Source organism: Monodelphis domestica, chromosome 3 (genome assembly GCF_027887165.1).
Source record: "Monodelphis domestica isolate mMonDom1 chromosome 3, mMonDom1.pri, whole genome shotgun sequence".
NCBI lineage: Eukaryota > Metazoa > Chordata > Mammalia > Didelphimorphia > Didelphidae > Monodelphis > Monodelphis domestica.
The window spans coordinates 68835551-68858984 of NC_077229.1; the positions used below are offsets into that span (position 1 = coordinate 68835551).

The 23434-nt window shown below is 39.7% G+C and overlaps 1 pseudogene; it reads right to left on the minus strand.

Moving 5' to 3' along the window:
- Positions 1–203: 203 nt before the first annotated feature.
- On the minus strand, positions 204–3639 carry LOC130457903 (cathepsin B-like; annotated as a pseudogene).
- Positions 3640–23434: the final 19795 nt, after the last annotated feature.

Below are 23434 nucleotides of genomic sequence, written 5' to 3' on the forward strand. Positions count from 1 at the left end.
CACAGAGTTACTTAAACTGAAATGGCATGCATTATTAATTGGAGTCAGATCAAGAAATATTCATCTATGTTATTATCAATGGAGCTGGCTGACCCCACAAGAATTCAGCTCAACCAAATTTTCAAAGCCCAATGATTTATCTAAATCCTCTCCTTAAACTTCCTTTTTAAACAAAAGATAAATAAAAGAGCATCTCTCCAAACTTAAGTCTTTTAAAAGTATTCATTTGCCCACATTCACCTTCTTCCCATTCCCAAGATTTTTTTTCTTTTTTGAAAGATTAAAAGTCACAAAGGGCTATTGATAGTTAGACAAATAGCAGCAGGTTACATCTTCTTTCAATATTGATCCGTTCTGGGAATTCCAGCCACAATTTCAGATTCTATCCCACAGTGATTCTTTCCACGGAGGAATTTAAAGAAGCCATTATCACCCCAGTCAATATTCCAGGAGTTGGCAGCCAGCCAGTAACGGATTCCATTTTCCACACCCCAGCCAGGATTTGAATGGCGTGACCTCCAAGCATCTCTCCAGCAACGTGCTGGTATACTCCAGACTTGTAGTGTAGGAAGTCTTCATACACACTAAAAGCTCCCTCCACAGGGCCATTCTTGTAGATCTCAGCCATGATCTCCTGCTCACTTGAAGGTACCCTATAGGGGGTTGATCTGTAGTTTTTGTCATCCTTGTACTGAGTAGAATAGCCCTCTTCACACTTCTTCCTGCACCTGGGGGTGTCGCCCTCTTCTCCAGTACAGGCAGAATGGGAGCCATTCACATGGTGCTCACATGGAGGAATGGAATAAGGTCAGCAGCCCACATGGGAATCATAGAGACCACCAGATACAAGGCCTTTCTTAGTCCAGAAGTTCCAAGCTCCAGCAGGAAAACCGCCATTACAGCCATCCCCACATTCAGATCCACAGCAGCTAAGGAGATCCTCAGCAGACACTTCTACATTAGCATTTCCATTACTGTGTACACAGATCCTGTCAGAAATAGCTTCCACAGCTCCAAATGCCCAGCAAGATCCACAGGAACCCTGGTCTCTTATTTCCTTGATAGTAGGGCAGTTTGGCCATTGTTCCCAGGCATCAAAGTTTTCTGGTAGCTTCATATTATCAGCCATTATCATTCTCTAAGGTAGTAGCTTGGCTCCACACATGAAGGTACCACAGAGTTTCTTTATGTAGCTCATGTCTGCATTAAGGAAGTTGTGCGCAGCCTGCCATGCAGTGTTGAGCTTGTTGATGTGGTTGACCATTTCATCTGATAGAGGAGGAAAGGATAATCTGCTCTTGGAACTGGTCAGTACGACCAGGCAACACAGGGTGGCCAAGAACCGCCACATTTTGAGGAACGGACTCCTAATTTACCCTTCCTTCCAATGCCGCTCAGAAGCTCTCAGAAAACAACTAGACCACACCACCGCACCTCACTGGAAGAGACCTCTGAAACCCATTTGAAGAGGGTTTCTACTTTCCTCATAAAGAGGAGTCCTATCTAAGAAGAAGCTTGTAGATCTGCTTTGCTGGATAACAGTTTTGGAGAAGGAGAAAGATTGAAGCTGTTTGTCTGGTACCTGCAGTTTCAGTGAACTGAACCTTAGGTGGCACCAAAAGGCAAAAGTCAGCCAGCCAGCAACTGTGTTAAATGAAGCAGTTTGCAGGGCAGCCTCATTAAGCAACACGTGGCTGAATTGTTTTAACATTGGATTTATTCCTGGACTCTTCTTAAGCCTACCATCCCTCTATATATCCAAGGGATGTTGGCATATGGATTTTTGATGACAGTTTTGACTCTTATGGTCCTTTAGGTTATATCCTATCTACCCTTCGGAATATTAATGCTAGTATCCATGGTTATGATGCTGAAAGTTCTCTTATCCATCTGTAACTATTGAAAAGTCATGAATGAGACAAAATTAGAAAACAGTGGGCTTAAACCGAGGGTTAATTATCTGGAGACCAAGACGAAAAGAATTAAAATGTAATATAACTAGTTGGCTAAGACACAGGGGCAATGGAATTAGACAGAAATTGAGGTAACCAAATGGGACAAGAAACTCAAGCATTAGAAAACAATCCTGCCCTTATGTTTCCACTCAGGGAGGTGCCAATGATAACCGCAGAGATTGGGATCCTCAATATAAGAGTTCACAAGAGATTTACCCAAGCATATTTAGAGTCTTTTAAATCATCATATCATCAATAACCCTAACCCAAGCTATGATGAAAAACCAATGGCCATGGTAAAACAATTTAAGAAGAAAGTAAAGATCCAACCTATCTGGACTTTGACATGTTAATGGATGAATTGTTATCAAAAAGGGAAAAACAGAAAATCATTGGGGATATACATAGGAATCCTAGTTTAGCTGACTGGTTTTCCCAGGACCCCCATTGGGAAGATAATTCTTTTGTGGGTTACAAAAATTTAATTGCTGCTAGAGAGGCCATTATCCAGACGATGAAGGATAATTCAAAGAGACCAGAGTTGTGGTCAAAGTTTGAAAGATTGAGACAAGACATATGAAAGACCCCATCTACTTTCCTGAACAGGGTGATAGATTCTGCTGAGAAATGAATTGGATAAAGATGTAAACCATATAAGCAACTGTCCAAATTGGGATGAGATGGGACTGGATAAACTTAGGTGTGTAGCTTCTGACATTTTTCAGGATAACAAAGATAGACAAGCTGAGATAAAGAATAATATCCTAGATAATTTAGCAAAAGAAATCAAAGATCTGATACTTAAATTAAAAACTAATGAAGTGCAAGATTGAGCAGTGGCTGCACTTAAGAGTATTACAGAGCACCTAGAATAGCATATTATAAATTCTAGAGAATGTAGACAAACCCCTCACTGCTATTTTGTAATAAACCTGGTCACTTAATGAAACTCAGTCATTTTAGGGGATAGGTTTTTAGACAATTCAAAAAATTATAATGTGAGAAAGCAAGGCAACAGATTTGATGGGTTCAATGGTTATGGTGACTTTGATTTTTAAAATGGGTTTAACACTGGGTATTATAGTGGGTATCAGTATGCAAAACCTAATTACTCTGTGTATGAACATAAGGGTAGCTTCAGGTGTTTTGACACAGTGTTTGGGACAACATCACTGACCTGTAGTTTATTATTCTGGCCAAGTAGATCCCATAGCTGCAGGTGCTCAGCCATGAGTTGGGGTGTGGAAGAGACAGCAATGCTAATTACCAAAGATACAGACCTGGTGCTAGGATGCCTACTCAGAATTTTTTGTCCACATGAACTCAAAGCACTTATGTTAAAACACAGCACACAAAATCACATCAGTATCCCAATCCATTCAGAAAAGTCTTTGACAAAATACAATACCTATTACTACTTAAAAAGCCAGTAGGACATGAAGGAAGAGAAGGGGCTTTCCTCAAAATAATAAACAGTATTTGTTTCTAACCACCAACAGGTATCATCTGAAATTGGGATAAGTTATGAGCCTTCCCAATAAATTTAGGAGTGAAGCAAGGATGCCCATCATTACTACCATTATTACCACACTAGAAAGTGCTAACTGCATCAATTAGAGGAGAAAAAAAGAAATCAAAAGTTGTAGGCTGTGATAAAACTAAACTATCACTCTTTGCAAATGATATGATGCTATACTTAGAGAACCCAAGAAAATCAATTAAAAACCTGGTGGAAATGATAATTTTAGCAAAGTTTCAGGAAACAAAATAAAGCACATGAATCATCATCATTTCTTTTTATATCCAAAAAAATTCATCAGCAAGAATTAGAAAGAGAAATTCTATTAAAAATCACTCTAGATAATGTAAAATATTTGGGAATCTATATGCCAAGACAAACTCAAGAATTAAACAAAAACAACTAAAAAACACTTTATATACAATTAAAACTAGATCTAAACAATTGCAAAAATATTAATTGTTCAAGGGTAGGATAAGATAATATAATAAAACGACTATTCCATCAAAACTAATTTACTTATTCAGTGCCATAGCTATCAATCTATCAAAAAATATATAATATTAGAAAAAATTATAACGAAGTTCATTTGTAAAAACAAAAGATCAATAATATTAAGAGAATGAATGAAAAAAATGTGAAGGATGGAGTCCTAGCAGTATCAGATCTTAAACTGTATTATAAAGTGGTGATCATCAAGTATAGTACTTGTGAACCTTAAAAATTCTCAGACCCTACTTCATAAGGTTTGGTTAAGACCATTCCTCATTTTAAATAATGAAGGAACTTAGATCAGGAATGTGAAACCTCTACTCCACCCCTACTTAAGCCTGCTTTAGGGGAAGAAACTCCTTGCTGAAAAATGAAAAATACTTAAACCCATACTTATAGTAAAGCAAAAGTTCTTAATCTGTGCCTATTTTTAGATCTAATACAAAAGGGTGCTATGTACCTATAAAGGTCAGGCAACTTGTAAATTTACAAGGAGCAAAGAGGTGAGAACTTACTCAGAGGTTTTTCAGGTGTGAACTTAATCAAAAGTTCAAACCTTCTTAGGTGTGAATTAAGAATTGTCTATCCTTTGGAAAATGTCTACTGTGATTGGTAGATGTGAGAACTTAGGGGAGGTGACATAAGAGAAAATTCTCTTAGTCTTGGGTGAGTCTCAGAGTCTCAGAGATTCTCTCTCTGGAGATGGCAGCTGGCCAAAACTGAACTGGTGTCTCTCTGAACACTAGAATCTTTGGATGGACAAATCTTGTGGTGAGTGGATAAAAGACTGACTGATCTCTCTCTTAGGGCTTGGGCCTGGGCTGGCCTGGGCTGACCTATCTTTTCCCATTATTTCCTTTTTCTCTCTCTCCCCCTTTCTTTAATTCCTCATTTGTATGAATTAAAATCTTTATAGAACCCAGCTGACTTGGGTATATTTAATAATTGGGAATTTTTCCCTGGCGACCACCTTATATTTGATTTAAAAACAAGACACTCTTGAAACCATAATTTCTGTGGTCACAATTTAAGCCAAACACTTTTTTATCTGCCACAATTTAAGTCTTCCACTATTTTAATTATTACATACTGCTTAAGAGATAGAAGGGGGATCAATGGCATAGTCTTGGGGTAAATGGCCTCAGGAAGATAGTTTTTGATGAACCCAATGATCCCAGCTTTTGAGACAATAATACACTATTTGTTAAAAGTGCTGGGGAAATTGGAAAACAGTATGAGACAGATTAGTGTGAGATGAATATCTCATACCCTATACCAGGATAATTTCCATAAAGAAGGAAATTATAAGTAAATTAGGTGAACACAGAATAGTATATCTGTTAGATCTGTGGGAAATTGAATTTAAGACCAAGCAAAAGATAGAGAACATGGCAAAATATAGAATGAATAATCTTGATTACTTTCAATTTAAAAGATTTTGTACAAATAAAATCAATCCAACCAAAATTGGAAGGGAAGCTATAAATTTGGGGAAAATTTTACAACAAAATTCTCTGACAAAGGTCTAATTTCTTAACATTATGAGGAGCTAAGTCAATTGTAAAAAAAGAAAAAAAACAAGTCATTCCCCAATTGACAAATGGTCAAGTGACACAGATAGATTTAAGATAAAAAAAAGTCAAAACTATCAATAAATACATGGAAAAGTGTTTAAAATCCCACATAATTAGAGAAATGCAAATCAAAAATGAGGTACCACATCATACCTAACAGATTGGCAAATATAACAGTAAAGGAAAATAATAAATGTTGGAGGGGATGTGGCAAAATTGGGAAATTAATGCACTACTGGTAGAGTTGTGAATTGATCAATTCGTTCTAGAAGGCAATTTGGAACTATGCCCAAAGAGCTTTAAAAAAATGCATACCCTGTGATCCAGCAATACCACTACTAGAATCGTACCCTAAAGAGATAATAATGAAAAATATTTGTGCAAAAGTATTCATAGTTGTGCTCTTTGTGGTGGCAAATAATTGTAAAATGGGGGGGGGGTAACGTGACCTTCAATTGGGGAATCGCTGAACAAATTGTGGTTTATGATGGTGATAGAATACTACACTGGACTGTAAGGAATGATGAACCAAAGGAATTCTATATCAAAGAAGAACTCCAGGAACTGTAGAAGAACTCCAGGAACTGATGCAGAGTGAAGTGAACAGAACCAAAAGAACATTATACACAGAAAATGAAACATTGTGAAACAATCCAATATAATGGACTTTGCTATTACAAGACAATCCCAATTCCCCTCTACATCGAGAGAAAGAACTGTGGGAGTAGAAACCCAGAAGAAAAACAAATGACAATCATTTGTTTATATAGATATACAATTGGAGGTTTGTATTTTAAAAGAGTATTCTATTCCAAAAATGAATAATATGGAAGTGGTATCAGTGATAACATGTATATAACCCAGTGGAAGTGCTTATTGGATTTGGGATGGGAGAAGGAAGAGGGGAAGGAAAGAAAATGAAATATGTAAACAGAGAAATATTTTTAAAATAAAATTAATATGAAAAATTGAAAAAATTTTCTACTTATAACTAAAAATGATTTTTATAAATTAAAGTTTATGGCAGGAACTAGGTATTGACCAATATCTTACACCCTATAGCAAGATAAGATCAAAATGAGTATGTGATTTATATATAATGAGTGATACCATAACTAAATTTGGGGAACATAGAATAGTTTATCTTCCAGATCTATGAAGAAGGGAAGAATTTAAGACTGTAAGAGTAATGTGCAAAGAGGATGAGAAATGGAATGTTGAAGAGGACATGATTGATGGGTAAAGACTGTTGGAAGCAGAGTAACATGGCTGTAGAACAGGGATGGGGAAGAATGCCAGTGAAAAAAGGTGGGTTTTGAGACTTGATCTTGAGGTGAGAAGAGGTTTTCTTGCCTTGCTGGTGATCAGCCAACAGCCAGCTAAAAGATAGCCAGGAGTATCAGCTTTGGGACTTCTCAAGAAGAAATTTATACCTGCCTGACAGCGGAAGAGAGATTCAGATCCCATTGGACCTGTAGAGGCCTCAGACTCAACAGTACCCCACAGTCTAATAGCACCTGCCTTATCTTGCCTTCATCCCAAGATGAAGTTTATCTTAAGGAGACACTGGGAAGGGGAGGTGAATTTCTGGTTTGCCCAAGGTATCCAGAAAGAAGGAACACTTAGGCTTTAGATATAGGGACATCACTAATCTCCACCTGAACTGCCCACTTCCAGATATCTTGTATTTATTAAACCAATTTAAGCCACAGTCAAATTGGAAGAAAGGGATTTATTCAAGGATCTTTGAGGAAGCTAATTCACAGAGGTTAGTGAACAGCCATTGCAAAAAAAAAAATTCTGATCAGGACTACCCACTGAGTCATGAATTGAGGAGAGGCTTACAATTCTAAAAGACTGTGTTTATTAATTCTGGGGTAACCCTCTTATCACTCAATATGGGAAACCTTCCCCTAACTTACTTATACCATGTGAGATTTAAAATAAGTTGTAGCCTTAAACTGTGGCATTTAAAATGTGGAGAGACACGGAAAAACATTATGACTGCTCAAAATATGTTTTCCTACAGTGTCCTGTTTTAAATCAACTATAAGGTGGTCACCAGGGAATATATTCCCAATTATTCAAATACCTGAGTCAACTGGGTTTACAGAGATTTTAATTAATAATACAATGAGTAATCAAAGAAAGAGAGAAAAAGGAAATAAGTATGAAGGGCCTTAAGCCAACATGGCCTAGACCTGAGTCTTAAGAGAGAAAGATCAGTCAGTCAGTCCTTTAATACTCACCACAAGGTCTGTCTAAGCAAGGATTCTAGTGACACCAGGCCAGCTCCATCTCAGCTGACTTCACCAGAGAGAATTCCAAAGGGCCTCTCTCCAGAGCCTCCAGAGGGACAGAGTCCCCTCAGAGGAGCTCCAGCCAGATCTCCTTAGAGATGGTCCTCCAAGAGCTTCCCTTCTCCAGAGCCTCTCTCAAGAGATTCTTCCCAAGCGATCCTCATCAGAGATCCTCCAAAAGGATTTCTCCAAAATGATATATCCTCAAGAGATTCTGCTTTTTCTTATATAGGGGTTTTTCTCCCATGTCACCTCCCCTAAGTCCCTACATCTACCAGTCACTGTAGATGCTTTCCAAAGGACTGCCCATCTAAATTCCTGCTAAGTTGACCAATCTCCTCAGTAAGTCTGAATCAGAAAAAAATGCTGCTGTGTCGACTAATCTCCTCAGTAAGTCTGAACCAGAGAAAACACAGCTGAGTCAACTAATCTCATCAAGAGAAAACTTGCCCAACCCTTTTAGGTACCTAGCATCCCATTGTATCAATTCTAAAAACAGGCCTGGCTCAAAGAACTCCTTGCATTATTATAAGCATGGGTCCAAGTACTTTCATTGTTTAGCAAGGAGTTTTCTCTCCTAAAGCAGTCTTAAGTATGGGTAGAATAGGGGTCCTCCCATAGCAAGGAGTTTTCTCCCCTAAAGCAGCCTTAAGTACGGTTGGAGTAGAAGTCCTCCCATTTCTGATCCTGGCGAGTTCTCACGTCAAAATGGGGAATGTTTCTCAGTAGGGAATTTGTTCCAATTAAGAATTCCCTGATGGGGAAATTTTTAACATTCACAAGTCTGAGAGATTTCAAGATTTACAACCAGCACATCACCCAGGATCACCATTTCCAAGAGATATTCCTCAGCTATCATAGACCAGGAGAAGAGAGTGAGAGAGTACAACAAGAGCCATTCCACCTTGACTACTACCTTTCCTCACTCATCTCTCTTTAACAGCTCTCTTCAGATCAATAATTACTAGGCAAACAATAACCATGACAAGTGTAACAATCCACACCTGTGTATACACAAGGGAAATAATTAATCTGTAAGGATTGTCTTAGGAAAGAGCATGCTCAGTCCTGCCCATGGCAAGAAAGGCATTGACCTTTGATCCCAGCATTCCTAAGGTTTAGGCACAAACTCAGGATTCTTTGTGCTCACCTGACTGAGACAATCCATGCCTCTGCCTTGTGGTAATTTACAACTGAACCAATGGCAATCCACTGTGTCTTCATTAATATGTATTAAGTCCCTTTGCATCACAATGGCAATAAATACAAGCATCTGACAGAGAAACAGCCCTTATTATCTTCTTCACCTGTCCCTCTCCTTCCTGGAGCTTAGCCTCTGGCCAAGAACAGCTTTCTCATGGAATTTCCTCTATCTCTGTGAAACACCTTTCCTTCTTAATCTCCTATCCTCTAGCCAGAGTGGTCCCTGCTTAGAGCATGGGCTCTAAGGGATCAGTGGCTTTTCTCTCAGCTGATCTCAATACTCATTCCTAACTCCCGTGTTGTTGATTTAAGGTTATCTAACTGCTTCATGTCCTTTGAAGTTAGGTAGCTGGAGCTTGATCTGTGCAGCTCGCTCATTGGTAATATTGCATTGGTGTCTGCCTCCATTCTGATCCATCCCCTCGGCCTCAGCCCTTCCCCCAAGGGTCAATCTTCTATCTTTCCTTTCTTGTAAGGGCTGCTGGAAAGCACCTTACAACAAGAAGAAACAAGAAACAGAAACTATTATAAAATATAACATGAATAATTTTGAATGGAATTTAAAGGGGAGATGCTTTGATCTGCATTTGATCAACTGTGAAAGTTGTAGCTACTCTCAGAAAGAGAGCAATCTGGGACAGCTCTGAAGGACTTTTGACCAAGAATGTTTTACACCTCTAGAGAAAGAAATGTGGGAGTCAGTTGCAGATCAAAGCATATTCCCTTTCACATTATTTTATGTACAGTTTGTGTGGCTCTGGTTTTATATGAGTGTTCTCTTATAAAAATGACCAATATGGAATTATGTTTTACATGATAATACATGTATAATCCATTTCAAATTACTTACCATCTCTCCAAGAGGGGGACAGAAGGGAAGGGGGGAGAAAATTTGGACCTAATAATTTCAGAAAACATATATTGAAAATGGTTACTAGGTTTAATTAGGAAAATATCATATCTTTAAATTAAATTATTTTAAAGTCAATTTTTAAAAGATGAAAAGCATCATAGACTATTAAGCAACATGCTAATCAGATATGGCTTGATTTCTCATCAGCAATGCTGAATGACATACAGCTTCTCTAATAACATAGGTGATTTTCTAGTGGAAATAGGTGTCTGAACAAGGATTATTAAGAGCAATATAAATTAAGAGGGGAATATCAGTCACAATTTAATAAAAGGATGCTTTAGGGATTTTATGGTACATGGGACACACTTCCCCTTCCTTGAAGTTTCTTATCCAGGAAATGGCTTGATGGTCGCCCTCCAATCCTCACCTAAGATTATCTAAAGCAGTGGTTCTCAACCTTTCTAATGCCATGACTCCGTAATACAATTCCTCATGTTGCAGTCATCCAAAAATTATTTTGGTGGCTACTTCAAAACTATAATTTTGCTACAGTTATGATTCAGAATGCAAATACCTGATATGCATTATGTATTCTCATTGCTACATATTGAGAGGTTGAGAACTTTGCTGATCTAGAGACACTTGTCTCCTCATCTTCATCTCCATCATATCTAGAACTCCAAACATGACCTTGTCCACCAGGCTGATGGGCTACCAGGAGCCATGTGGAGACAATAACATCAGAGAGGTCCAGTTTTTCAGTTCTGACCTCTGACCAATTCTAGGATCTCCTGGCTACAGAAGCTCATGGAAACACTCAGAGGCCATACTAGAGTAGGACCAGTTCACAGGAATCACAGAGCTAATGTGTAGGAATCAATCCATAAACTCGTGACCAAGAAGCATCCCTGGTTGAAGAACAATGTCTCAGAAAGGACAAAAGTTAGAGGTAAATGACTGGATTCAGCATTTAATGGGTGGGCCAAGTGCAATCAATCACCAAAGGTCCAAGTGAATTATTAAGCTAAGATTAGGGAGGTGGTCATGAAATCATGCCTCAAAGGGAAGGTCCTAGAACCATTCTTTTCCTCTTGGCAAGTCAAGGCTGATAGAAATAAAGTGTTCTGCCCATATCTGCATCATCCACCTTCCCCAAGTTCACTGCTAAAGAGCAGAGCCTTTGGATCTGTCTCCATTCCTGACTCTTGACACCGGAAACTCTGTGGCTCGGACCATAAAAGTAATTAGGTGGCATAGTGGAGATAGTGCTTAGCCTGGAGTCAGGAAGACCTGAGTTCAAATTTGACCTAAGAACTCATTAGCTGTATGACCCTGGGAAAATCAAGCAGTCATTGCTTGCCTCTGTTTTTCTCATCTGAAAAATGGGGCTAACTATAAAACCCAACACTTAGGGTTGTTATGTGGATCAAATGAGATACTATTTCTATAAAAATAGTCACAGTGCCTGGCACATAGTAGGCATTACATAATTGCTCATTCCATTCCCCTTCACTTCTCCATAGGCAAGTTCAGTTGGTAGGTGTATAAGATACATTTTGAAGACAAATTTTTTTAATAAACTGAATCTCACAAATCTACTCATAAATTAGATCAAAGCAATCAATTAGTTGCCATCAACTAAGTGTTTATTATGTGTTCAGCCCTATCCTAAATACTGGAGATGTAAATAAAAATTTAAAAACACATCTCTACCCTTGGAGAGTTCATAGAAGGAACCTTCCCCAAAGTGGAAGCCATTCAATGTGAGGTGTCAGGGCTGACTTTTCCTGTTGACCTTGAATTACAGCATAATAGAGTCCTGGGTTCAAATCTCACCTCTGATGCTTTCTACTTTTGTGTCATGAGACATGTCACTTAACTTCTCTGCACCTCACTTTTCCCATATGTAAAATGATGGGGTCCAGCTAGATGGCTATTGAGGGTCCCTTCCAGGCATATCCGGTCACCCTGAGATAATTACTTTACTTCTCCAGGCCTCAGTATCCACATCAGTAAAATGAGAGGCTATCCATAATACCTGATACTTCAAAGTTTCCTTCCAACTTTATACCTATGGTTGATTATATAAAAGACCTTAGCAGTGGGAACCTCACTCCTACCTCTAAAACTCCTCTTCTCCAGGCTGTACAAAGAAAGCAATCAGAGGTTCAGAAGAGTTCTTGAGGATTGATCTCTAAAATAATTTCATGTTTCCTCTGTAAGACTGGGAAACAAGGCCCTAAAAAGGATAAACCTACAACACAAAGACAGAGAGGAGGTACCTACTTACCTGTGGGAATAACAGTAGACACAGGGGTCAGGGGGCTCCTCATCAGTGCTCCTGTGCTTCCTGGTCCTTCATGGCCTTGGGCATGTGTGACTGGCACCACACCAGCATCACCTCCTACAGGAAGACAGAAGGGGAGACCAGAGCTCAGTCAAGTCATTATTAGAGGACTCCCAAAGGAAAGTACATTGTTGCTACTATCTGCTGAGACCAAAAATACATGGCTTCTCTGACTTTTCTCCACAGGATGAATAACCAAGTTTCCCCCTTCAAAGCACGGACTCACTGATGGACAACCTCCATATATGTTTGATTTAGTGGAATCAGAATCCATGAATAAGAAGAGGAGAATCACTTTAGCACAGGGATTGTGAAACTATCCTTGCATGGAGTTGAGGAAGCCTGGAGAGATGACACTAATTCAACAGATATGGAGCCAAGAAAAAGTCCCTACAGTGGCCCAATGGAAGGCTAAAGAGAGGAAGGACCTGGGAGGAAGACCCTTCTCCTTAGAAAGGCACAAACTGACCCTCCCTGGACAGACACTCCCCATTTCCTCCAAGGCCACACCCCAATTCCCTCCCTGGGAAGCTTATTTAAAATATGCTTATTTGGGAAGAGGCAGGAAGTGGAAGGCACTTGATCAGAAACAGAGGCTGTGCCTGCCTTGACACTGCTGCCCTCTGTGGTTGTGTCAGGAGGACTGGGAGATGCTGTTGTGCAAACTTCCTGTGTGCTGGCTGGAGGCAGGGTAATAGCTGGAGTTGGTGTTGCCTGTGGGTTTCTCTCAGTCTATGGAGTCAGGCCGGCTGGCCCTGGGTCCTCCAATGAAGTAGCAGCCTCAAGGGAAGCTGTGCTTGTGCAGGCTGTGGGAGTACTTAAGGCAGGAAAGGAGCCTGGCCCTGGGCTCAGAGATTCATGGATAGGAGTGTGAGGTTCTGTTCCCAGGGAGGGTCCATCTCCTGTGGTGACATTATGGGGGGGGGGAGTTTGGAGCCATTTGGACAGAGTTCCCCAGAGCCTGTGAGGATTTTGAACGTCCCGAGTCCCCAACCCCTCACGTTAGCACCTTGTCCTTGACAAGCACTTGCAAAACAAAAAGACTGACAGAAATTAGGATCTACTTTTGCTCCAGGGTGCATGGCCACCATGAGAAAGTATTAAATAAGAAGAGACTGATATGTAGATGGATCTGTCCTGTCATCTGGCCCTCAGATGAGATAGGGATCCAGGCTCAGACAAACTGCCTGACGGATACCTGCTCAGGTTAAATGGAAAATGAAGCAGTAATCATTTGTTAAGAATCAGCTACTCCATTCAGGGTTTTAGGTGCTGGGCATAGGAAAGCCTGTCCTCCAGTAGCTGACTTTTATCATAGTAAATTATATGTATACACACAAACTAACACAAGAAATGGACAAAATCCTCCATGAGCTCTTCATCCAAAGGCTGACATCTGGGCAGACAATAATGGGACAGAGGAAGTTGCCGGGTCTTACCACCTAATCACAAACTTTCCTGTTCTCGGACGATGAAGATGAGTCCATATCATATTTGAAAGCTGGAAAACAAGGGCCCAGAGCAAGGATGAATACCAGTATAATAGAAAGAAAAGAAATATTTTCTTACCCATGGCACCTGCAGTAGATTCACTGGTCACTGATGTCATGTCTCTTGCTGATCCGTGGTCTCGGATATGGGTGAAGGGCCCTACACCAATCTCACTCGCTAGAAGAATAAATGAGAACATAAATCTCAGACACAGGACTGGGGGTAGAAAGGACAAGATTATATTTTATATATATATTATATTTATATATATTTTATATTTTATATATTATATCCCTTATATTTTGAAGGAAACTCCAAAATATCTGCTCTCTTTTCTTCATCATTCATCGAACAGAGAATCTCTCTAGTATTCCCATTCTCTCATTTTTTTTAAAAACTCTTCTAATCTAATGACAGATTTCCTACTTCCCCATCTGGAAAAAACCTTCCTTTTATCCACCTGTCCCTGAGAGCTATAATCTCCTGTCTCTCTTCCCTTTAGTGACTGAAATCCTTGAGGAAGCTCTCTATAAAAGGTGCTTCCACTTTCCTTCTTTCTACTCTCGTTTTAACTACAGTCTGGTTTTCAACCTCATCGCTCAAGTGAAATTGCTCTCTCCAATGTTGTTAACAATCTCTTAATTGCAAAAATCTCTTAATGGCCCTTTCTTCATCCTCATTCTTCTGAAGCTTTCTGCAGTCTTTGATATCATCAACCCATTCTCTTTCATTTTCATAACACAACTCTCGTGGTTCTCCTTTAACTTGTATGACTACTCTCTTTGGTCTCATTTGCTGGATTCTTATCTAGGTCATAAATGCTTAATGTAGGTGACCTACAAGACTTTGAGCTGGGCCCCTCTCTTCTTCTATGAGATTTCACTCAATATTCTACTAAACTCAGAAGATTTAACCATCATCTATATATTGATGATTCTCAAATCTGGTCATCCATCCCTTAATCTCTGTCATGACCTCCAGTCTTATGACTCCTATTGAACAAACTGCCTTTTGGAAATTTTGAACTGGGTTTCTTGTAGACATCTGAGCCTCAACATGTCCAAATCTTAACTCATTGCCTTCCCCTCAAAACCTTCAACTCTTTCTAAGAGTCCAAGGCACCCGGAAGCCGCAGCCCTGCTGGGCTCAGAGAGCAGGGTCCTCGGAACAACAACCCTCAGGGCCTTCTATCCGAGTCCCAGTGAAAGTCACTGCCCTCGGAGCTCCCCACCGCAGAGACCAGGCTTGTCTGAAACAACAGCAACCCTCAGGGCGGGCAAGACAGCCTCACGGGCTGCATCCTGCTATCCAAGTCTCAGTGAAAGTCACTGCCCTCGGAGCTCCCGCTGCAGAGAGCAGGCTTGTCTGAAACAATAGCAACCCTCAGGGTGGGCAAGACAGCCTCATGGGCTGGATCCTGCTATCCAAGTCTCAGCGAAAGTCCCTGCCCTCGGAGCTCTGGGAAGCCGAAGCCAATCCCCCCCAGGCCGACGAAACAGCCTCACGGCCAGCTATTCTGAAGGCAACTTCCGGAAAGCAACCCGACCCAGAGAGCCGGGGGAGAGTGTGGCCTCCTGGTCCGACCCTTCCACTCCAGTTCCAGTGAGGCATACTCAATTTAACCCAGGGAAACCTCATAGAACCGACAATCTGCCCAGGACTAAAGCCTCTGAACACCAGACAGAGATAAGAAAAGCTAATCCTCCACATTCAGAGATGGCAAACTCCACAGAAGCACAGAAGCCCCAAAATACCAAGAAAAATAAGAAGAAAGGGGTGACTTTGGACACATTCTATGGAGCCAAAATACAAAATAAAGAGCAGATAGAAGAAGACCTACAAGAAAATGCTCCAAAATCTTCCAAAGGAAATGGAAACTCTCCACAAACCCATGAAGAATTTGAATCAGAAATGACCAAAAAGATGGAAGCCTTCTGGGAGGAAAAGTGGGAAATAATGCAAAAGAAATTCACGCATCTACAAAACCAGTTTGACCAAACTGTAAAGGAAAACCAGGCTTTAAAGCAAGAACTAATAAAGCAAAGCCAAAACACCAAGAAATTAGAAGAGAACATAAAATATCTCACCGACAAGGTGATAGATCTGGAAAATAGAGGGAGAAGAGATAATTTAAGAATAATTGGACTACCAGAAAAGCCAGAAATAAACACCAAACTCGATATGGTGATACAAGATATAATCAAAGAAAATTGCCCAGAGATTCTAGAACAAGGGGGCAATACAGCCACTGACAGAGCTCACAGAACACCTTCTACACTAAACCCCCAAAAGACAACTCCCAGGAATGTAATTGCCAAATTCCAAAGCTATCAAACAAAAGAAAAAATCCTACAGGAAGCCAGAAAAAGACAATTTAGATATAAAGGAATGCCAATCAGGGTCACACAAGACCTTGCAAGTTCTACTCTGAATGATCGTAAGGCATGGAACATGATCTTCAGAAAGGCAAGAGAGCTGGGTCTCCAACCAAGAATCAACTACCCAGCAAAACTGACTATATACTTCCAAGGGAAAGTATGGGCATTCAACAAAATAGAAGATTTCCAACTTTTTGCAAAGAAAAGATCAGAGCTCTGTGGAAAGTTTGATACCGAAAATCAAAGAGCAAGGAATACCTGAAAAGGTAAATATTAAGGAAAGGGGAAAAATGTTATCTTCTTCTTTTACTCAAACACTCTTCTATAAGGACTACATTTATATCAATCTATGTATACCAACATGTGGGGAAAATGTAATATATAAATAGGGGGTAAAGAAAGACCAAATAGAATAATCATTCTCACACAAAGATTCACATGGGAAGGGAAGGGGAAGAAAACTCCTATAAGAAGGAGAGGAAGGGGGGGGTACTTAAAACTCAATCTCAGGGAAATCAACTCTGAGAGGGAAAAACATCCAGATCCATTGGGATCTTGAATTCTATCTTACCCAACAAGGGTAGAGAGAAGGGAAAACCAAAGGGGGGAGGGAGGGAGGGAGAACAAAAAGGGAGGGAAAGAAAGTGGGAGGGGGGAAAAGGGAGGGACTAAAACGGGAAACATCAAGGGAGGGGACAAGGGGGACTTATTCAAAGTAAATCACTGGACTAAAAGGTAGAGCCAAAGAAGAAAAGGTTAGAATTAGGGAAGGCTATCAAAATGCCAGGGAGTCCACAAATGACAATCATAATTTTGAATGTGAATGGGATGAACTCACCCATAAAACGTTGACGAATAGCAGAATGGATTAGAATCCAAAACCCTACCATATGTTGTCTTCAAGAAACACACATGAGGCGGGTTGACACCCACAAGGTCAGAATTAAAGGAAGGAGTAAGACCTTCTGGGCCTCAACTGATAGAAAGAAGGCAGGAGTGGTAATCATGATATCTGATAAAGCCAATGCAAAAATAGACCTGATCAAAAGGGATAGGGAAGGTAATTATATTTTGTTAAAAGGGACTCTAGACAATGAGGAAATATCATTAATCAACATGTATGCACCAAATAATATAGCACCCAAATTTCTAATGGAGAAACTAGGAGAATTGAAGGAAGAAATAGACAATAAAACCATACTAGTGGGAGACTTAAACCAACCATTATCAAATTTAGATAAATCAAATCAAAAAATAAATAAGAAAGAGGTAAAAGAAGTGAATGAAATCTTAGAAAAATTAGAATTAGTAGAGATATGGAGAAAAATAAATAGGGATAAAAAGGAATACACCTTCTTCTCAGCACCACATGGCACATTCACAAAAATTGACCATACATTAGGTCACAGAAACATAGCACACAAATGCAGAAAAGCAGAAATAATGAATGCAGCCTTCTCAGATCACAAGGCAATAAAAATAATGATTAGTAATGGTACATGGAAAACCAAATCTAAAACCAATTGGAAATTAAACAATATGATACTCCAAAACCGTTTAGTTAAAGAAGAAATCATAGAAACAATAATTTCATCGAGGAAAATGACAATGGCGAAACATCCTTTCAAACCTTTTGGGATGCAGCCAAAGCGGTAATCAGAGGTAAATTCATATCCCTGAATGCTTACATTAACAAACAAGGGAGAGCAGAGATCAATCAATTGGAAATGCAAATGAAAAAACTCGAAAGCAATCAAATTAAAACCCCCCAGCAGAAAACCAAACTAGAAATCCTAAAAATTAAGGGAGAAATTAATAAAATCGAAAGTGATAGAACTATTGACTTAATAAATAAGACAAGAAGCTGGTACTTTGAAAAAACAAACAAAATAGACAAAGTACTGGTCAATCTAATTAAAAAAAGGAAGGAAGAAAAGCAAATTCACAGCATTAAAGATGAAAAGGGGGACAGCACCTCTGATGAAGATGAAATGAAGGCAATCATTAGAAATTACTTTGCCCAATTAGATGGCAATAAATACACCAATTTAGGAGAAATGGATGAATATATACAAAAGTACAAACTGCCTAGACTAACAGAAGAGGAAATAGAATTCTTAAATAATCCCATATCAGAAATTGAAATCCAACAAGCCATCAAAGAACTTCCTAAGAAAAAATCCCCAGGGCCTGATGGATTCACCTGTGAATTCTATCAAACATTCAGAGAACAGTTAATCCCAATACTATACAAACTATTTGACATAATAAGCACAGAGGGAGTTCTACCAAACTCCTTTTACGACACAAACATGGTACTGAATCCAAAACCAGGCAGGTCAAAAACAGAGAGAGAAAACTATAGGCCAATCACCCTAATGAATATAGATGCAAAAATCTTAAATAGGATACTAGCAAAAAGAGTCCAGCAAGTGATCAGAAGGATCATTCACCATGATCAAGTAGGATTCATACCAGGGATGCAGGGCTGGTTCAACATTAGGAAAACCATCCACATAATTGACCACATCAACAAGCAAACTAGCAAGAACCACATGATTATCTCAATAGATGCAGAAAAAGCCTTTGATAAAATACAACACCCATTCCTATTAAAAACACTAGAAAGCATAGGAATAGAAGGGTCATTCCTAAAAATAACAAACAGTATATATCTAAAACCAACAGCTAATATCATCTGCAATGGGGATAAACTAGATGCATTCCCAATAAGATCAGGAGTGAAACAAGGATGCCCATTATCACCTCTACTATTTGACATTGTACTAGAAACACTAGCAGTAGCAATTAGAGAAGATAAAGGAATTGAAGGCATCAAAATAGGCAAAGAGGAGACCAAGTTATCACTCTTTGCGGATGACATGATGGTCTACTTAAAGAATCCTAGAGATTCAACCAAAAAGCTAATTGAAATAATCAACAACTTTAGCAAAGTTGCAGGATACAAAATAAACCCACACAAATCATCAGCTTTTCTATATATCTCCAACACAGCTCAGCAGCAAGAACTAGAAAGAGAAATCCCATTCAAAATCACCTTAGACAAAATAAAATACCTAGGAATCTACCTCCCAAGACAAACACAGGAACTATATGAACACAACTACAAAACACTCACCACACAACTAAAACTAGACTTGAGCAAATGGAAAAACATTAACTGCTCATGAATAGGACGAGCCAATATAATAAAAATGACCATCCTACCCAAACTTATGTATCTATTTAGTGCCATACCCATTGAACTACCAAAATACTTCTTCACTGATTTAGAAAAAACCATAACAAAGTTCATTTGGAAGAACAAAAGATCAAGGATATCCAGGGAAATAATGAAAAAAAAACACATATGATGGGGGCCTTGCAGTCCCTGACCTAAAACTATATTACCAAGCAGCAGTCATCAAAACAATTTGGTACTGGCTAAGAGACAGAAAGGAAGATCAGTGGAATAGACTGGGGGAAAGCGACCTCAGCAAGACAGTATACGATAAACCCAAAGATCCCAGCTTTTGGGACAAAAATCCACTATTCGATAAAAACTGCTGGGAAAATTGGAAGACAGTGTGGGAGAGACTAGGAATAGATCAACACCTCACACCCTACACCAAGATAAATTCAAAATGGGTGAGTGACTTAAACATAAAGAAGGAAACCATAAGTAAATTGGGTAAACACAGAATAGTATACATGTCAGACCTTTGGGAGGGGAAAGGCCTTAAAAGCAAGCAAGATATAGAAAGAATCACAAAATGTAAAATAAATAATTTTGACTACATCAAACTAAAAAGCTTTTGTACAAACAAAACCAATATAACTAAAATCAGAAGGGAAACAACAAATTGGGAAAAAATCTTCATAGAAACCTCTGACAAAGGTTTAATTACTCATATTTATAATGAGCTAAATCAATTGTACAAAAAATCAAGCCATTCTCCAATTGATAAATGGGCAAGGGAAATGGATAGGCAGTTCTCAGATAAAGAAATCAAAACTATTAACAAGCACATGAAGAAGTGTTCTACATCTCTTATAATCAGAGAGATGCAAATCAAAACAACTCTGAGGTATCACCTCACACCTAGCAGATTGGCTAACATAACAGCAAAGGAAAGTAATGAATGCTGGAGGGGGTGTGGCAAAATAGGGACATTAATTCATTGCTGGTGGAGCTGTGAACTGATCCAACCATTCTGGAGGGCAATTTGGAACTATGCCCAAAGGGCGACAAAAGAATATCTACCCTTTGACCCAGCCATAGCACTGCTGGGTCTATACCCCAAAGAGATAATGGACACAAAGACATGTACAAAAATATTCATAGCTGCGCTCTTTGTGGTGGCCCAAAACTGGAAAATGAGGGGATGCCCATCAATTGGGGAATGGCTGAACAAACTGTGGTATATGTTGGTGATGGAGTACTATTGTGCTAAAAGGAATAATAAAGTGGAGAAGTTCCATGGAGACTGGAACAACCTCCAGGAAGTGATGCAGAGCGAGAGGAGCAGAACCAGGAGAACATTGTACACAGAGACTAATACACTGTGGTATAATCGAATGTAATGGACTTCTCCATTAGTGGCGGTGTAATGTCCCTGAACATCTTGCAGGGATCCAGGAGAAAAAACACCATTCATAAGCAACGGATAAACTATGGGAGTGGAAACACCGAGGAAAAGCAACTGCCTGAATATAGAGGTTGAGGGGACATGACAGAGGATAGACTCTAAATGAACACTCTAATGCAAATACTATCAACAAAGCAATGGGTTCAAATCAAGAAAACATCTAATGCCCAGTGGACTTACGCGTCGGCTATGGGGGGTGGGGGAGAGGAAAAGAAAATGATCTATGTCTTTAACGAATAATGCTTGGAAATGATCAAATAAAATATATTTAAAAAAAAAAGAAGAAGCCTCCAGATCACAAGCTGCACAAAAATGAACTTTGGGTGTAGTTGATTGAACATTTATTTGTATGTATACTTTCATGCCAGAAAGGGGACTGCCCCCTAACTGGCTCTTTGTCAATGTGTCCAGCAGTTATTGGTTTTGTTCCTCTCCTCATTCTCAAATTATTGTAATCTTTAAGTTGATTATGTTTTCATGATCCTTTTTGGGGAAACCTTTCCCAATTAGAATCAAATGGTGAAATGTAAAAATGGACTTGAATACAGAACTTCAATCCAAAGAATTGGTCCTTGGTCCACTTCCCCAGGATGCTTTGTAATGTCACTGAATTCTCACCTGGGCAGAGATGGAGAAGGAGTATTTAACCTGATTGGAAAGGCTTTTGTGGCCCTTTCCTGTTTCTGCTTGCAAGCAGACACAGCTCTTTTCATAATGTAGGTGAGGGTGTCTAGGCTGGGCCTAGACACGTGCTTTCTTATCCTGTATTTTCTTTAATCCTTAATCTTCAATAAAACTCTAAAAATATAATAGTCCTTGCAGAGAGAAACTAATTTCTACCTGCCTCAGCTTCCCCAAATTTTAATCTTTACACTTCTAATTTTGGATGCATTAGTTTTGTTTGTAGAAAAGCTTTTTAATTTGATGTAATCAAAATGATTGATTTTACATTTTGTGATTTTTTTCTAGCTTTTGCTTGGTTTTAACATCTTTCCTTTCCCAAAGATCTGACAAGTATACTATTCTGTGTTTGCCTAATTTGCTTATAGTTTCCTTCTTTATATTCAGTTCATTCATCCATTCTGAGTTTATTTTGGTGTAGGGTGTCACACTACCAGAAATTACCAAAGAAAACGCATGAGATATCCTCAGACACAAAAATAAAATTGAAATTGAAAAAATTCACAGATCACTTCTAGAAAGAAATGCTCAAATGACAATTTCCAAGAATGTAATAAATTCAAGAGCCACCAAGCTAAAAAGAAAATACTGTAAACAGCCATAAAAAAAATTCAAATACCATGAAACTGAAATCGGGATTACACAGGATCTAGCAGCTTCTACACTGAAGGATAGAGTGTTATGGAATAGGATATTCAGGAAGGCAAAAGATCTGTGTTTATAACCCAGAGTCACCTATACAGCAAAACTGAGTATATTCTTTCAGGGGGAGAATGGAAATTCAATAATATAGCAGATTTCCAAGCATTCCTGAGGAATAAGTCAGACCAAAATAAAAAAAATTTATGCCCAAACATGAGGCAGAAGAGAAGCCCAAAATGGTAAATAAAAAAGAGAAAATTGAATGGACTCATTAAGGTCAAAATGTTTATATGTCTAAATGGAAAGAGAATATCTGTAATTGTCAAAAAGTATTCTTTGTAGTAGAGAATATGGAAGAAACTAAGTTAGAAAGAGGGTGAGGGATTGTCCAGGGGCCCGTTGGGCATCGTGGCCTGGGCCAAGAGCAGGCCTACTGCAGTGCTCTGGAGGGAAGCCATGCCAGGGGTTGGGGACCCTTCAAGGCCGCCTCCACCTCTGCCTGGGCCACGGCCCGGCCAGCCTTGCCGCCTCCGCAGCCACCGCCGCTGTTACCGCTGCTCCCACCGCCCGGCTTGTTCTTCCTGCGCTTGGCTTAACTCTTGGTGTCAGCTGGACTCATCCTCTGCGAGGCTGGGCTATAAGGAGCTGTGGCTGCTGAGGAGGCAAAGTCTACAGGCTGGCAGAGACAGTGTTCAGGTTCTGCCTCCATTGGGATTGCTCCCTCAAGAGGACTGAGTGGGCCTGAGCCAGTGGTCTGGGCAGCTTTGCCGCTATACCTAGGGCTTTTGGACTACCCAGACCCAGCTATTGGTCAGTTATTACGTCGGCCATCAGTGTCCATAGTGGTCAGGATGTCCCGTTCCTTCTCCTCGGAGAGGCTTACCCTCAGGGATGTCCACACAGATCAGCATGAAGCAGGGGAGCTTGCAGAGGAGTGCTCCTCTTCTCAGGGTTCTTGGGAGGAAGGTCTAGCCCAGGTGGGAGAGATGCAGTGACCAAAGCAGAGCAATGGTTCAGCCTACTAGCTCCCTACTGCTCTGTCTCTCATACTAGATAGATGGCAAGGATGGATTTATATCATAACAGAAATAAAAAAGATGGAACAACTCTCCTGTAAGAATTCCACTGAGCAATCAAGACAGACAATACACGGGGAGGATTCTGTTGTGTTTGATTGGTTTTAAGAGGAAAGAAAAAGCAGAATGAAGGATTGCCATAGAGAAGAAATGGGGAAGAACCTGCTGTTTCTCATAGCTAGCATACAGAAGAAGAGATACAAAAAGCATAAAAAAAGTGGGGAAAGCCTCTGGTCTGACCCAGAAAAAGAAGTGTCAAGCACACACACAC